At 45.7% G+C, this 18,333-nt stretch overlaps 1 protein-coding gene across 1 annotated transcript in view; it reads right to left on the bottom strand.

The window, feature by feature from the left end:
• Positions 1-18,333, bottom strand: part of LOC119185981 (glutamate receptor ionotropic, kainate 2-like) — a 100,754-nt gene that overhangs the window by 67,211 nt on the left and 15,210 nt on the right. The window lies entirely within an intron of this gene.

Genomic DNA, 18,333 nt, shown 5'->3' with positions numbered 1-18,333 from the left:
CCGAGGCTTTTAAACGCGCACAGGAACTGCACCTGCCCACAAATGAACTAGGTAACTTGGCATACGCACATCAAGTAGGGGTAAGGAAACACCAGCCCAGTATTATTGGTGCAGCATAGACAGCGTGCGGGAGCATCGTCACAGATATCAAATCAACTGAGGACGTCTTTAGGCGCATTTTGAAAGGCTCTGCTCTGCAGATCATCGCTCCAAAGATAGCAACCAGCATCAAAGAATCGCAGACTTTTGCGAAGGCTTGCCCACGCTGTGTCCTGAGGCGTCTGATACGCTCTGCAGTGAGGCGACGAAAGATGAAGTTTGGCAAGCCTTGAGGAAAATGAACAATACCACGGCTCCAGGTCAAGACGGAATACTGACAGGGTTTTACATAACTTTCTTCGACGCCCTAGGCGACGCACTTACTGACATTGTTAACGGGTTCATTGTGGATGGGTAAAAGTCGAGGTCTTTCAGTGAGGGCCGCGTAGTCTTGCTGCCAAAGAAGGGCATGGATCCTGACGATCCACGGTCATGGAGGCCTATTACCCTCCTCAACACGGACTAAAAACTTGTAGCTACGATCCTTGCCTTGAGGCTAAAACCTTTTCTGCTCGATATAGTGTCACCTACGCAAACGTGTGCAGTGCCGCGTAAGTCAATTTCTCAAACACTTAATCTGATAAGAGATTTGTTCTACTATTCCAACTACAAAAACGTTACCGGTGCTTTCGTGTCATTGGATCAAGCTAAGGCCTTCGACAGGGTCGAACATGACTACCTATACTGCGTACTTAAAATATTTGGTCTGCTTGAGCAGTACGTTCGCTGTATAAAGCTTCTATACACCAACATCACCAGCCGACTTCTCATCAACGGCGTGGAGACAGCATGCTTTCCAGTAACAAGAGGGGTTCACCAGGGACGCCCAATTGCACCGGTGCTGTTCTTTCCATAGATCCTCTCCTTAAGAAAGTGGCAAAGTGCCCTAATATTCAGGGCTTTCCAATGACAGGCCTGGAGTCAGCATCACCGCTTATGCGGATGGCATCTCTGTGTTCGTGCGAAACTAAGTCAGTTACTGTGCTTTCTTGGAGCTGTTTGAAGAGTATGCCAGTTTATCGGGTGCTTTCCTGAATGCGGATAAAAGCAAAGCCCTTCGATTTGGTAGCTTCCACGGCTCTTTTCCGGTGGTATTCAATACGTGGATGCCTTAAAAGTCCTCGGGGTATACTTTTAAGACGGGGAGTTGGCCGAAAGAAATTGGGAGGACGCCGTACTTCGAGCCATGCAGGTCTTCGCGTATGCCACTGACTTCAATTCGTCACTTGACGCCAAAGTGAAGGTGGTGAAAACCAAAGCATGCGCATATGCTTTTTATATCTGGAACATTGCCCTCAAACCCAAACTTTTTGCGAGCCGCCTTGCGTCATTGGTTGGAGCCTTTCAATGGGACGGGAAGACACCAAAAGTTCAACAAAAGTTGCTGAAGCTCCCCAAAAGTTGTGGAGGACTCAGTCTGCCAGATGTTGCGACATTCACAAAGGTACTTGCAGCTAAAACAGTTCACAGATTGTTTCAGGACAATGACTATCCTGGCCGTAGCTTATCGCTGTATTGTACCAGAACTTTTGGAGCCGCGTTCACTTCGGAAAGGTACCGGGGACCTCAAGCAGAACAACCACATGCCTTTTATAAGGCAGCAGAGGGCCTCAAGCATTCGGTTGACGGCGACGCCACCGAAGAATACTTTGCAAAGCTCGCATCCGCACGCATTAGCGGAGTGTTAATCAGTCACTCCAGAACTGACGAGGAAAAAACAAAAATGGAAGCCCAGCACGTGGAAGGAATGGCGGAACAACCACGTACCGGAAATAGTAAGAGAATTGGATTGGCTGCGGTGATGGGACGCGTTGCGCACTCGTCAGAGACTGTTAAAGTGGGGCGTCGTTCCCAATGACCACTGTCCCAACTGCGGGAAAAGAGAAACGATCCGCCACACGTTGTTTGAATGCGTAGCGGCCAAATGCGTGTGGCATGTCGTGCGTCGTCAATTCGGAGTGTCAATTCCTTCGAGCCAACAGCGCGGAAGGGGCTTATTTGAACAACTCCCAGACCATGACTCAGTCCATGACTGTCTGAATATCATCCCAGACCATGACTGTCTGAATAAACTTCAAAAAAAAACTCGTACTGTGCGTCACAATGTTCGTCTTGTGGCGTCGCCGCTGTATGGCCGAAGCACGGCAACGACCCCAACGAGCTGCATACCCAGCATTACAGAAGATTAGAATGATCATGATTCGGTACCTTACCGAACAGATTGAAACTCAGGGTGAAGAAGCATTTATCAGAAGGTGGCATACACGTTTTTTTAGAGTTCGGAACGGGAATATTGAACTTCCTTTACTGCCGTTTTAACTTGGGAAAAAAAAATTGCTTCTCGTCGCACGTAATATGTGAATCTGTTCCAATGTACTGTTTTCTGCATTTCTTTTCTATTTGTTTTCTTGAGTGATTCATGATCTGTGAGAATATTGGAAGTGCTGTGTGTTACATGCGGTCTATGTTCTCTTGTTTGTACACACCACTGAAGTGATTTTGTTAGACCAGACAGTTGTAATCACCTGAAATGTTGTTACCAGTTTGCAATAAACTTCCCTACTTCGCGCCTAAAAAACCCAGGCATGCGCTGTAGGTGAAACATAGTCACAGCAAAAGCTACAAGAGGGGCCTTTAAGAGCTTTTAGAATAACACTGATTGGGTAACTACTGCAAGCAAACCTGCTAGGTACCCACTAGGGCAATAATATTATTCTTTGTGTAGTAGGCCAGCATTTGCTATGCTATTTTTTGTCATTCTTCTGAGAAGCGTGGTATCCGCTAAACACATGCAAATAATTTTGTGCCAATTGTCCATGAAGTGGCTGATGGCGATGAGTAATTATGGGTGAAGTGGGTTTGCGTCACAGTTAATAGGGGAACAAGACAAGTTTTTGTGATGATTTAGAGCATTGGGCAGCCCACTCGTTACGCTATTTGCAGTTTGCGACGACTGGTTGCTCTTTCGCTTTTGTAAAACACTTTATAAGTCGTATTAACGTGATTGCTTTCCCTACATCAAGCCTGCCTAAGGCAAGCTTGATAACTCGCAAGCACCGGTGTAGCTCAGTGGTCTCCTGGCCACTGACCAAGAAACCACTGAGCTACACTGGTGCTTGCGAGTCATGTGTTTCGTGGAAGCTGTTATTAAAGTGCGAGATGTGTATAAGACTACCGACTGTTTTGAAGATGTACTATCTTTGTTTGAGGCGTTATCACACATAAAACGCGCGTGATGGTGATCGTCAGAATAGCTTGACCTGTAGTCAAGAAGGCAAAAAAGAAAAAAAAAGCTGTAGCTCAGTGGTAGAATGTTGGGCTGGCACCCAGCGGACCCGGGTTGAAGCCACTGTGTCATTGGTGGAAGGTTACTTTTTTATAATTTTGCGTGATGTGGTTACGGACACCGGAGGCGGACAACAACTGCACGTGACCTGAATTGTAATCTCATAACAGCTTTCACTGTAAAAAAAAAACAAAAAAAGGATGGGTGATCCCTCTTTTCAAGAATCGGTATAACGCGAAAGTGAAACTTGTCCTGGCAGAGGTAGTTCAGAGTTCATAGTGCATTGAATGCTACAGTGGAATGCATTTGGAATGAATGCTCTAGTGTTGAATGAATGCTGAAGCAAGAAATTGAAGTGTCAAGCTGCTCGAAACATGCAGTTTGGACCTCAAGCAGAAAAGGCGGCTGAAATGAGCATACAGAGGTGTGTTTACAAAAAGTTGTTGACGACTTGGCGTACGAGGTACTCTACTATGGGAGAGCATAAAGCCATCCCGTGGTCCTAGATGTCTTCTGGTTTAATTACGTCTAAGAATGTATACAGAGGACGAGTGCGGACCAACGACAATCATAGCTCGACACTTAAATTCCGCTGCTCAAACAGAAAGAAATAGGCACAAATTGAACGCACGCGTATACACAGGACGAGCGTGAACTCCCACAATTTTTACTTCGTGTGTGAGCAGCACGCTCTTTTCGTAAACGTGGCTGCAGCAGCGTGTGAAGTGATGTTTGTGTGATTTTTAACTACCGTAACTTTAAAGCAAACTTGCGATGAGAGCACAAGAGGTAAAGAGCCGAAAATAAGTGCGTGCTTGAGCGAGCCACCCAATTTTTCGGAGCCACCACGCACGCCATGTGGAGGCAAATAAACAGCGACGCGTAATGTGGTGCGGCACGAAGACCTTGAGGACACGCGCTGCCGTCGTTCCATCTCGGTAGTGATAACGAAAACACGCTGGAGTGGCTGAGCTCTAAGGAACGCCAGCGGCACATCGTGTATATAAATGGCTCACCCTGTACAAGCTGCTCTCTGGCTTAGTGTTGAGCGTGGCGTGCTAAGAGCTTGAGGTGACTGGTTCAACGCTCCCCAGTGACTCTTTTTTTTCATATGTTAGTACTCGTTCATATTTTACCGTGTCATACCTGTGACGGAATTACGTCTGCGGTGCCGTGGTGAACTCTGGCATAAAACAATTTCGCGTTAAAAAAGATATCCGTGAAGCTTCTCGAATTCCCACGCTAAGCGGTAGCCCTGCCTACAGGCGTCTGAGGAGCTACGTCGCCTGCAATGAAAGCTTTACAACGCAAGCGCGGTGGGCACAGCGGGCGTAACGGCGAAAAAAAAAACAATAAAGAAAGAGGAGAGAGCCGCAGTGTGGGCCTGGCCTGGCATTGGCCGCCGCCGGCACGGCTGAACTACAGTGCTAGATACCGCCAGCGGTGATGCGCTCACGTATACTTTGTAGCTTGCATGGCGTAGTTATTTCGTTCCGTTGCCTTGTGACCAGCGTTTCTGAATTGCTCGGCGGTTTCATGTGTGTGCGTGTTATGTTGGCAGCTATACTGTATTCACCATCCTTCAGCGGTATCATGTGCGTGTATTGTGCTGGCAGCCAGACTGTTCACCACACTTCGGTGGTGTCATGTAGGTGGGTTGTGTTGGCAGCTAGACTGTGTTCACCACGCTGCAGTATGTGAACGGTGCTTGGTGACGGCAACAGAAGCACGTTCCTTTCGTGATGTTTCTCAGGCCTCGAGCAAAGCTGTCACCGCGACTAAACAATGCAAGATGATGCGCACATTGCATGCTCAGAAGTTCTCGGAACCTGAACGGTAAGTAATGCTCCTGTTTTCCGTGTCCTCGTCCGCGGAATGACGACGAACGCCTTGCAGGTCAGTGACGGTTCGGCAGTGCTCCTGTTTGTGAACGTGGACGATGCTGTTGAGCCCAGCAAGACACAATGAGGACCATGTGCACATACGTAGTTTCGTGTTGTGTGTAGGAGGAAGACGAAGTGATTCTCTTGTGGAACACATCTTTCGGTCGGTGCTGTATTTTCTGCGTTCTACAGCGCAACAGCGGGGTCTCCAGCCGCCTACATCGCGGTCATGGATGTACAATCCCCGGAGATCCCGCCCGGTACCAGTTCATTCACGGGCATTGCTTCAAGAAAGCGTGGTAATACATCTAGTGAGAGCGAGGACACCGAGCCGTACTATGCATCAGACTACGAGTCCTCGGAAGACGGCTTCGAACCTGTGCTCTACCGCAAGGCCAAACGAAGAATCATGAACGCATCATCGGCATCAAGTACAGCCACTGTGAGGACAGCGCCTCAGCGATGGCCTCACTCCATTCTGTTTGTGCCGCAGACTATTACTGCCAATCTACGCTTCCTCAACAGGCAAGCACTGTCCTTGTACCTTGAAAACATTGTGCCAAACGAGATTAAGGACATCAGGATAAACACGAGGAAGAATATTTTGGCAATCGACGTGAGGAACCCGAGTGCACTGAACACGCTACAGCATGTGTCGGAGCTGGGAAACATCAAAGTCCGATCCATCATACCAGCAAATGGTGACACCGTAACAGGAGTTATCTATGACATAGACACTGAAATTACCAATGAAGACCTTCCTGTACTGATAAAACCAGTGAGCGAAAACAACGTCATTGTGCATGCTGGTCGCCTAAGCAACTCTCGTTGTGTGCGAATAACATTCAAGGGTGACGGTCTTCCCTCTTACGTGAAGGTTGGCCATTTCCGTCACCAGGTTCGCCCATTTATTCCGAAGCCTATGCAGTGTTTCAAGTGCCAGAAGATTGGCCACGTGCAGGGCGTTTGCAGAAATTCCGCAGTGTGCCCCCGATGCGCTGCACACCACTCAAAGGACGACTGTAATGCAACTACGTTGAAATGCCCCAACTGCCAAGGCGCTCACTGTGCTTCCTCCAAGGACTGTCCTAAGATTAAGAAAGAGATTTATATTCTGAGGCAAATGGTGCGAGACAACTCGACTCACAGAGAAGCTGCGCAAAAGGTAAGGTGAAGGCGCCGCCATCGTCGAAGGTCCTCACGAAGGACAGTGCAAAATCTGACGACAAAGTCAAACTCAGGTGAAATCGACAGGCGCGGCTCCTAGCACGGCAAACATCTGCGCTGAAATAGAACATGCCGGAAGATCTCTCTCTCCAAAAAAATGGCCCCTCCTTCAGCCTAGACGATCTGTTGAGCCTCAACAGAAGCCGCCTACACGACCTGTTGAGCCTCAACAGAAGCCGCCTCAAGAACAAGCACAAAATGCTGCAACAGCCAAGAAGCCAGATCATCGCGTGATGGTGATGCTAAGATCATTAGTGGACACCATTCGCGTGTTGTTAAACGACATGAATACACCGTCAGCCAAAAGTGCCCTTCAAGTACTGGACGCGCTTAGTCCAGTGCTAGCAGCCCTAGAGCAGACCATGGCTAACACACCACTGTCTTTCAGGGAGGAGGTTCGTAAAGCAGCAATACTGCAGTGGAACGTTAGGGGACTGAGATCGCGCATTGGTGACTTTCGTCAATTTGTGTACGTCAATATGTTTCCCGTAATCGTCATCTGTGAGCCGAACTTATCGAGTGCAATACGACTCTCGGGATACGAACCTTTTATGTCGTCTACTGTTACTGAAAGCAGCAAGGTTCTGGTGTACATTCGCCGAGACCTCACTTACATCTTTCAACCTGTACCACCTCATGACGGAAACCAATACGTATGCTTAAGAGTGAAAAAGAGGAGGCTGAACATCACGGTGGTTGGCGCATACCTATCACCATCAAGCCGTTTCGATCAAAAAAGACTACGAGACATCATAGCGTTGACTCCTGACCCGTGTGTTATCATCGGAGATTTTAACGCTCATCATACATTATGGGGAAGTCAGAATACCAACATGAAGGGCAGAAGCTTGGTGTCTTTTCCCTCCGACAACGAACTTTGGTTACTGAACGACGGCAGCCCTACATTTTTACGTGGCTCCACATACAGTAGCTGTCTTGACTTGGCTTTTGTTTCGCGAAGCCTAGTTAAACATACTGAATGGTTCACGGATATAGAAACGCACGGGAGTGATCACATTCCAACATACGTCAAGATCAGAGGATTGTCGCCTCCTAAAGTGCGCGACATGGTTAAAAGAGTGGACTGGAAAAAATTTCAGTCTCGTATGAAAGACCAATGCCAAAAACACATATCCGATTTACAAGAGGCCATCCAGAGCACTGTAAAAGAGACTGTGTGTACGACCCCATGCCGTGCAAGATTCATGGACATCGACATAGAGCTAGAGCGGCTTCGAGCCTTGCGACGACGAGCTGAAAGAAGGTACCGGCGCACGAAGGACATAGAAGATTTACGGACTGCTAGACGTATGCAGAAGAAGATCAAACGTCGGTTGGACAAGCTAGCATTCGAACGCTGGATTACTTTCTGCGAGTCACTCGACCCTCGTAAGCCTTTATCGCACATATGGACGACGGTTAGAGGTTTGCGGTCATCGCCCATTCAGAAGTCACCATTCAAGGCCTTAGCCCTTCACCAAAATCGACCAGATGTGGACGTTGCTGAAGAGTTCTGTGCCGGATTATCAGGGCAAACTACAGCCATCAGCAGCTCACCACTTTCGAGCAGTTGTCCGCCACCACGTGATTCCTCTATGGACTTCCCGTTCACCATTCAGGAGCTCAAAGCAGCACTCGCTTCATGCAAACGTACCTCTGCACCAGGACCTGACGGAATCTCCTACAGAGCCCTGTGTCATCTGGGTGAGCGTGCGAGAATAGCTCTACTTCAGCTATATAATGATTGTTGGCTAGAGGGCACTGTCCCCTTAAGTTGGAAAACTAGTCGTCTAGTACCATTACTGAAACCTGGCAAATCACCATTGGTACTCTCCTCCTATCGCCCGATCGCATTGGCCAGTTGCGTGGGTAAAGTGATGGAGAGAATGATTCTCGGCCGACTCGAGTGGTACTTGGAGTATCATCAGATCTACCCAAATGCCATGGCTGGCTTTCGACGTGGTCGATCATCGATCGATAACGTCATCGACCTAGTCACGTACGTTGAACGCGAGAAAGGCCATAAGCGTCTTTGCGCCTCTCTCTTCCTTGACGTCAAAGGAGCCTATGATAACGTGACACATGAATCCGTCCTTGCCGCACTAGAAGAGATTGGAGTGGGTGGCCGAATGTTTAAGTGGATACGCAGTTATCTCCAAATGCGATCCTATTTTGTGAGTACAGAGACTTGGAACACGTCTACACATTTCAGTTGTCGTGGCGTCCCTCAGAGTGGTGTACTGAGCCCCGTGCTATTCAATATAACACTAATTGCTCTCCATACGCACCTACCAAACAATATTTATCTATCAACATACGCTGATGACATCTGCATATGGACATCTGCGGTAACTCGCCTGCAGTTACGAGCGAGAATACAGAGAGCTGCTACTTCAACTGCTTTGTATCTACGCAATCGAGGCCTGGAAATTTCCTTCGGAAAGTGCGCTCTTCTGGCATTAACGCGCAAACCCATGTGGAATTACAGAGTGTCAATTAACGGTCAAAATATACCATATCGTCGATCTCACAAATTTCTGGGTGTCATAGTCGACAGAGACTTATCATGGAGCCCTCATGTGTCGTATTTGAAAAAGCGATTGACAGGCATATGCCATCTTTTCATGTTTCTCGCTGGAAAGACTTGGGGAATGCAGCCTAATGCTATGTTACGACTGTACAGGGTGCTTTTCCTTGGCTTTTTACGATACAGTCTGCCTGCATTATCAAACGCCACCAAAACAAGTCGACGCATGATACAAACCGTTCAGGCACAGGCGGTTCGAATATGTCTAGGTCTGCCTCAGGGTGCCTCAACAATGGCGACTATAGCTATAGCCAAAGACCACCTCGTGCAGACCCATATTGAAATTCAAGCTTTGAGGATACACATAAGGCATGTGAGCCGGGATCCCCATCACCACCTAGCCTCTCTACCAGTGGATAGACCTCATACCTCCTTTTGTCGAACAATAACTACACATGGTGACTCCCCCTACCAACTGGTTTTACGCCCGTGGCGAGACCTTCAATTCCTCCATGGTGCCTCAAACAGCCAGTCATCTACCTGACAATACCAGGCATTCAGAAAAAATGTGATTTCCCAATACCAGCCCTCAAGCAGCTCGCATTACTTCTGCTTTACGAGAAGTACCAAGACTGCACCCACGTCTACACCGATGGCTCCGTCCTGCCAAACAGCTCAACTGTGGCGGTCGTTATTTCAACGCACGCCACAACCATCAAATTCAGGACAGCTCATGCAACCACAACAACGGCAGCAGAGCTTGCAGGGCTTCGCGCTGCGCTGCGTTTCATTAACGACCAAAGCACGCAACGGTGGGCGATTTTTTGTGACTGCAAGGCGGCACTGCAGTCACTTCTGTCAAATCTACGCCGTGGTCCACACGAGCAGTTGGTATTTGAAACAGCAGAAATGCTACACCACATAACAGAGAAAGGGCACCACGTTATATTTCAGTGGTTGCCAAGCCACTGTGGAATTATCGGTAACGAACGAGCTGATCAAGCAGCCCGTTCAGCCCATACAGAAGACAACGACCAGTCAATACCTCTCTCAAGAACGGACGCTGCTAGGAAGCTCTGAATGTTTGCTCGCCAACGCTCCATGGCTCTTTGGAATGAGCCTCTCTTTACGCATGCAAGATTCGATCCCTTGATCCAACATTAAGCATGTAGCTTCCAACAAAAATTTGACGAGGCGACGCTACTGCTCTGTGCAGACTATGGTTGGGAGTCGCGTTTACCCATGCGTACGCGTTCCGCATAGGTATGGACGACACCGCCGACTGTGCACACTGCGGAGATGAAGAAACAATTCGACATATCCTCTGTGACTGCCTGAAATACAACCTGGAAAGACAACACCTTTCTAATGAACCAAACAGGTTAGATGACCAGCCGCTGTCAGAAGAAAGGATACTGCGCCATCGTCATGACTCATCGTCACAGAAGAAAGCCGTGCAAGCGCTACTGGGCTTCTTACGAACTACTGGCCTGTCGGAACGCCTCTGAGTGGACTGATTTTGTGTGTGCGTGTGTGTCGGTGTTTTTCTCTTATTTATTTTTTTAACTCTCCCTTTTTCTTTCAACCCCCTATCCCCAACCCCAGTGTAAGGTAGCATACCGGATACTAGCATCTGGTTAACCTCCCTGCCTTCCTCTTTTCTCGTTTCTCTCTCTCTCTCTCTCGTGTTGTGTGTACAGTGACAACTTGCATGTGCCTATTAAAACACCTTTTCTGTTTCGCTTCGTATATTCTCCCCCAGCATTGCATGTAATCTCAACCTAACAGCAACCACGTTCAACTGTCACTTGCACCGTGTTCAAAGTCACCACGGTCGCAAAATGCTGACGCCAGTGAGTTTCACGCAGAATACGGACACAGGGGCCGGACTGAGCCCCTTTGCATTAGTTTCCTGGATTAGGAAACTAATGCAACGAGGCTCAGCATTAGCCCCTGGGCACAGTGGCTAATGCTGAGCCCCGTTTCATTAGTTTCGGATCGTCACGACACGCGCGCTGCACAGCCCACGTGCTTTCCGAGCCGGAGAGAGAGTAGGGCTTTCTGCTTTACATTCGGATGTAGGCAAGAGAGGAGAATTCGCTCAGTCAATATGGCCGACTTCCGGCTTCATCGCGGCTTCACAACGAATAATAGCAGGGCCTCTCCTACCTTTCCTTCCTCCACGTTCTCCACTGTGTTTTGTAGGAAAGGAAGATCAAAAAACAAAAAGAAAGAAAAGGATATCACGTGCACATAGCAACACTGGGCGGGGCCTGATGCGCGTGTGATGACTACTGCGATGGCAGTACTTAATGCTTCATACGGCCACTTATTCGACACGCATGCGCACATTGTCGAAGATATTTTGTGCGATATGATTCCTTTCAAGGAACCACAACTTAAGCAAAGTTCTTTGTAGAAGTACTAAAGTGAAATACCTACTTTGTTGCGCCCTCCTTTGGTCACACGGCCTTTACACCAATTTTTCTTTTCATTTCGCTCTCTTTCGATAATTGATTTGCTTGTGTTCATCCTGTGTTTACTTGTGCTCGATAATATCAAGTTGCATGACCATAAGCCCACATTTACGAGCGCTTGCAGTTCATACAGAAGAGAACTGTTCTGGAAATGTTTTGTTCCACCACACAATCATTTGTATGAAACAAATATTTGAATATAAAATCGCCTTCTATAAAAGAATGGTGAACAGTGTACGCTAGTTATCACAAATTGGTGTTTTACCCCGCGTTAGGACTTGGTGAAGAACATCAACTAGATGGCGTGCACTACAGTGCTTAGAATATTATGTACTCGTGGCTACGTTATCGCGAAGACGCATCCCGTTCGTTGTATACTTATTCCGACAATGAACCATGGTGTGTGACGGCACCTTTCAAGTTTCAATTCACTGCGGCTGTTCAAAAGAAATGCTGCTTCAAGTTCCAGCCTTCGTGGTGGTGTTATGAATATCGGTCGTCCCTTCTGCTGGTGGCTGCAGTTTCAAAGATATCGCAAGACGACTGGTGTGGTTTCCGCAGCATCTTGCAGCGGGAGGTGGGCTTCGTGTGGCCATTGCCGGACATCAAGGACGGTACCAGCCCAAGCGACTAGCGAACCTGCGTGACGGATCTGCGCAGACCCAACGGACATAAACGCCACCAGGGAACCGTCTGTGATATATACCTGCAGCAACTCGTCTATCGCTCAGTTCGGCAGCGGTGCTTCGAAGGACGCACACGTTAGGGAAATTCACTTTGTCTTACAGATATCGCAAGACGACTGGTGTGGTTTCCGCAGCATCTTGCAGCGGGAGGTGGGCTTCGTGTGGCCATTGCCGGACATCAAGGACGGTACCAGCCCAAGCGACTAGCGAACCTGCGTGACGGATCTGCGCAGACCCAACGGACATAAACGCCACCAGGGAACCGTCTGTGATATATACCTGCAGCAACTCGTCTATCGCTCAGTTCGGCAGCGGTGCTTCGAAGGACGCACACGTTAGGGAAATTCACTTTGTCTTACAGGTGAGACCTTTTGTGTCACGGAGTTTTTTTTTTTTTTTTTTTTTTTTTTAGTGTTAGTTTTTTAGCACTGCTGCCGAACTCAGCGCAAAGTGTTTGTGATGCCAAAGGGGGCTGCAAAAGACACTGGTGGTGATGCTGATAAGGATATGTTGGATGGTAAAGACCTTCGGGAATTAATTAGAGCGTTCGACACTTTCAAGCGAGACTACCGATCGGACATGAGGGAACTAAAAGACAGCGTGTCGTTCTGTACGGACATTTGTAATGACGTAAAGGGAATAGCAGAAAACATAAAACAGCTCAGACAGGAAATGCATGGCATTGTAAACGAGAACAAAGCACTCAAAGCAGAAAATGAAAGGCTTGCGCAGAAGTGTGAAGAATTAGAGCAATACCAGCGCCTCAATAATGTAGAAATAAAGGGAGTGCCAGCTGAAGATGATCCAGTACTTACAATACAAAAAATTGGGAAAAGCGTGGGTGAGGCTGTAGAAGCAGCTGATCTCGACACGTGTCACTGGGTACGTAGCTCAAAGCAGAATGCGCAAAGCATTATCGCTCGTTTTGTGCGACGAAGCAAACGAAATGCGTTTCTGTCAAAATGCAGAAAACAAAAGATAGACAGTTCAGTGCTTGGAAGTGAGGCGAAGACGCCTATCTACGTAAACGAGAATCTCACACAGGCTAATAAAGCACTGCTTTCAGCCGCAATTCAAAAAAAGAAAGCTGCCAACTGGAAATTCGTCTGGACGAACAGCGGAAAAATTTTGGCTAGAAAGGATGAAGGCTCATCTGTAGTTCGTATCGCCACACAGGCCGATCTTATTCAGATATGCGCTGATACTGCTTTGAATGCCTAGTGACATACTTCCTAGCGCAACATCTTTTTTAACATCTTTGCCCTCATTTCACCATGCCTGAGCTAGAACATGGTACAAACTATTACACGACTGATGCCTTCAATTCTGAATTCTCACTTCCTGCAAAACGTTTTTCGCTTCTACATATCAATAGCAGAAGCCTTAAGAACAAAGTTGACGCGATTACCAATTTTCTTCACTCTTGTACCGTATCATTTGACGTGATAATGTTCTCAGAAACTTGGATTCACGGAAATGAAGTGCCCTATATATCTGGGTACCATTCTGAGCACCTGTGCCGCAGCGCTAAGAAGAGAGGGGGCGTTGCTATATACTTCAAAGACACGCTTACTTGTGAAAAGTTGCCTCACCTTTCCGTCATAAATGATGACGTCGAGTGCTTAGCTCTACGCATTGGCAAGGTGCTCGCAGTGGTTGTGTATAGGCCACCTCTTGGAAAGGAAGTAAACTTTCTTCATTTCTTCGAGACGCTACTGTGTGATAATTCTTTCACTTTGGGTTCATTTGTTATTATGGGTGACATAAACATTGATCTGAAATCATCACACACGTACTCTAGGGAATTCACTACCATGTTGGACACGTATGCCTGTAAAAATTACGTAGATATACCCACTAGAATCACAACACACAGTGCCACGTTACTGGACGTCTGCATTACAAACCTTTGCACAGACTACATAAAAACGGGCGTTTTCTCTTCCGATATTAGTGACCACCTGCCGGTATTTTTACTGGCCACCTTATATGAAAATAAGCCTCAAGAGCAAATGTGTTCTCGACGTAACCTAAATGACATCTCGCGCGAAGTATTTAGAAACTTAGTCCAAGGACTTGACTGGAGCATTATATTAGACCAGGCAGACGCCAACACTGCCTATGACATGTTTTTCGAGATGATCCATAAATGTTTTGACAATGCATTTCCGCTCAAGAAAATCATGGTGCAGCGAAACAAAAAATATAGGAAACCATGGATAAACAAAGGTCTATATCAACGCATAAAGGCTAAGAATAAATTATACCACGAATTCATTAGTTGTCGGGACCCTGAAGTGTTTTGTAGATACAAAAAAATTCGAAATACTCTGAATGCTGATTTAAGAAAAGCCAAGAAAAATTACTACAAAGCAAAGTTTGAGAGCATTTACGATAACCCAAAGAAGGTATGGCAAATGGTAAATGCTCTAACTAATAGAATGGAACAGTGCAGTGATATAAAAGAAATGACTATAAACGGTACAACTATATATGCTGAAGATTTGGCTAACTCAATAAATGCACATTTCATAAATGCCGGTTGTTATGAAGAGCCAAATGACATTGACCGTGATACTAATATCCCGGATACACCTATGATAGAACACACAATATTCTTACAACCAACATCTCCTGCTGAAGTGGAGGCATCAATAAGGCTACTGAAAAGTAATGTCGCACCAGGCATTGATGAGATTGGTGCGAAAGAATTAAAACAAGTATCCCACCTTATTTCGGAGGCAGTTGCTCATATTGTTAATCTCATGTTGTCAACTGGTGTTTTTCCACAAAAACTCAAAGTAGCACGGGTGACAGCTATATTTAAAGGTGGCCTTAGAAATAATTTATCAAATTACCGACCGATATCGGTCCTCCCCATTATGTCGAAAATATTTGAAAGTGTGATTAACCAAAGACTGGTTTCTTTCTTTGACAAACACAAAATTCTTTCTAATAGCCAATATGGTTTTCGGAAAAACAGATCAACTGAAAAAGCATTGTGCTACATCAAAGATAGTATACTTACGAACATAGATAGCAAAAATTTCACACTTGGTTTATTTCTAGATTTGAAGAAAGCTTTCGATTCCATAAAATATAATATTTTATACGACAAACTATCTAGGTATGGGGTGCGGGGAGTAGCATTAGAGCTCATTAAAAACTATCTGAGTCACCGTTCTCAAATTGTGCAAATACAAAACGCAAAATCATCGAAACTAAAGCTAACACAAGGAGTTCCTCAGGGGTCCATACTGGGGCCATTTTTATTTCTTGTTTATATTAACGATATTGTAACTATAGCAAACTCTCCTGAAATTATTATGTATGCCGATGACACTAATGTTTTTTTTAAATCCACAGACTTAACTGATTTGGAAACTAAGGCCAACGAGTACCTTGCGTTGCTCTCGACTTGGCTAGGCCAAAATAGACTGCAGCTTAATATAGCAAAGACAAACTATGTCATATTTCGTGCTCTGAACAAACAACTTAGCCGGGAAATAGTTCTAACTTTCCAAGGGCATGAGTTAACCAGGGTTAAAGAGCAAAAGTTTCTTGGTGTCTGGTTCCAAGAGCATCTTTCGTGGAACGTTCATGTTAATAATTTAGTCGTTGAACTCTCCCGAGCTGTTGGCTGCTTGTATAAAATTGCACCCTTGATACCTATCTGGTTGAAGCAAAACCTATATAATTCATTGTTCTACTCTAGACTATGCTACGGAATACTGGTCTGGGGTACCACTACAAAAACCAACTACAATAGGATTATTCGTCTACAAAAAATGATACTGCGCATTTATGAAAGTTATCAGGGGCCATGGTACCAATTAAGCACGTCACCGTTATTTTTAAAATATCAAATGCTTCAAGCAAACAAAGTTTATGACTTCAAACTACTGCAGTATATACATTCCAATGCACTATATCTAGACGACAGCAGCAGTAATGAAGTCCCATACGACATGAGACTGAAGAGAAGACGAACATTAAAAACCAGGACTAACTATGGTACACAAACAACCAGCCACCAAGTACTAATGATCCTGAATAAGCTAGAAGGTCATATTGAATTCTTCACGACTAGAAATGCATTTAAAAATAAGGTGAAGGAACTGTTACTTGCACAGGCTTTGAGAGAATGACTATTGCAACACATGTGTGTGTGGGTATATGTGTGTGTATGTGTGTATATATGTGTATGTGTATATATGTGTATGTATATGTGTGTATATATATGTGTGTATATATGTGTATGTAGGTGTATATATGTGTGTATATATGTGTGTGTATGTGTGTGTGTATGTATATATATGTGTGTATGTATATATGTGTGTATGTGTATATATATGTGTATGTATATATGTATGTATATATATATATGTATATATATATGGATGTATGTGTATGTATCTATGTATACTATTGCATTCCATGCGTTTGATTGAGCTTGATTGTGTGCTGATATCAATACTCCTTTTGTTATCTTATGCCTCTGTCTATTAAAAAAAAAAAAAAAAAAAAAATAGCACAGTAACTATGTGGACGTACGAATGCGAAAGACTTTGTATTCCTAACGCATTGTATATCAAATGTGTAACGATTTTTTTATATTTTTGTTTACTGCCAATGAACTACTATTATGCCATGTAATATGATGTTGTAACATGTTACGGGTACCGGGGCCCCTGTCAGGCGTTGTTCGCCTTTAGCTCCTGTACCTTTCTTGAAGTTGTCAAGATCAAATAAATCTTATTCTTCTTCTTCTTCTTAAAAGAAATCACATGTATCAAAAGCAGAGCAAATGCACGCTCGAGACGTTTGTAACGGGTGGATGGTCTGCACTGGGAAGTCTGCACTAGGCGACCGTGGATTTGAACAAGTTACCAGTGGTGATCCTGGCTACGTGCTACGCGCCCGGCTCATGTTCATTTCTTCTTCTTGATCTCAGTTCTATATATGATATCCTTAACCTTTATTTCTTTGTTATTTGACTTAAAATCCCGACCAAGTGCCTTCACGTCTATATCGAAGGCCATTTAATATCGGGCCGCTTCCTCTGGACAACGAACTGACTTGAAATGGCCATAATTTGACTGGCTTTATTGCTTGCTGGCGTGTATTCTAGTCACCATATCGACCCGCTACGGTGATCCATGGTCTAAGGGAATCGGCTGCTGATCTTCACGGGATCGAATCCCAGCCGCCGCCGCATTTTCGATAGAGGCGAAAATGCTTTAGGCCCATGTGCTTGGTTTTTGGCACATGTTAGGAACCCCTGGTGGTCTAAAACTCCGGAGCTCTCCACTATACGGTGTCTCTCATAAAGATATGATGGTTTTGGGATGTTAAACCACAACAATTATTATCTTACCAGGATTCGACTAAGAGTGTACCTGACTTCTGAAACGCTCTGCGCAAGAAACATTTTTCTTCTTTCGGAACTCGGTGTGAAAGCGACATGTTTCAGCCCTTCATTCTATTCATTAGCAACAGGGACTGAAAGTGAGCCTTCATAGATAAGCAATTCAGTTGCTCAGACGGAGTGTAATACCTATTTTTGTGACCGGCAGTGTCTCGTCGCACATGTTAACAGTCATTTATCTGGTTACATAAGGACGATATGAGGCGAATGCATGAGCGAGCAGATAAATATAGTGAAATACAGAACTGCGTTTTCCCGATGAAAGACAGGCGAACTATAACCAAAAAAATCGAGTACCCAGATTGCAAGCATACATTAGCTTCTTTAATTTGATTGATATGTGGGGATTAACGTCCCAAAACCACTATATGATTATGAGAGACGCCGTAGTGGAGGGCTCCGGAAATTTAGACCACCTGAGGTTCTTTAACGTGCACCCAAATCTGAGCACACGGGCCTACAACATTTCCGCCTCCATCGGAAATGCAGCCGCCGCAGCCGGGATTTGAACCCGCGCCCTGCGGGTCAGCAGCCGAGTACCTTAGCCACTAGACCACCGCGGCGGGGCGTGCTTCTTTAATTTAAAATAATGACGCCCTTTATTGTGGGCATTGTACCGGTATGCATATATGGCAGCATATTTGCTCACGGTGATGTGGAAGTGTTGCGAAAAACTGAGATTTCACGGGAACACGTGGGCAGGCTGCCCATGAGTATTCA

The sequence above is a fragment of the Rhipicephalus microplus genome, chromosome 5, assembly GCF_043290135.1.
Source record: "Rhipicephalus microplus isolate Deutch F79 chromosome 5, USDA_Rmic, whole genome shotgun sequence".
Classification (NCBI taxonomy): Eukaryota; Metazoa; Arthropoda; class Arachnida; order Ixodida; family Ixodidae; genus Rhipicephalus; species Rhipicephalus microplus.
This window is presented reverse-complemented; position numbering and strand designations above follow the sequence as displayed.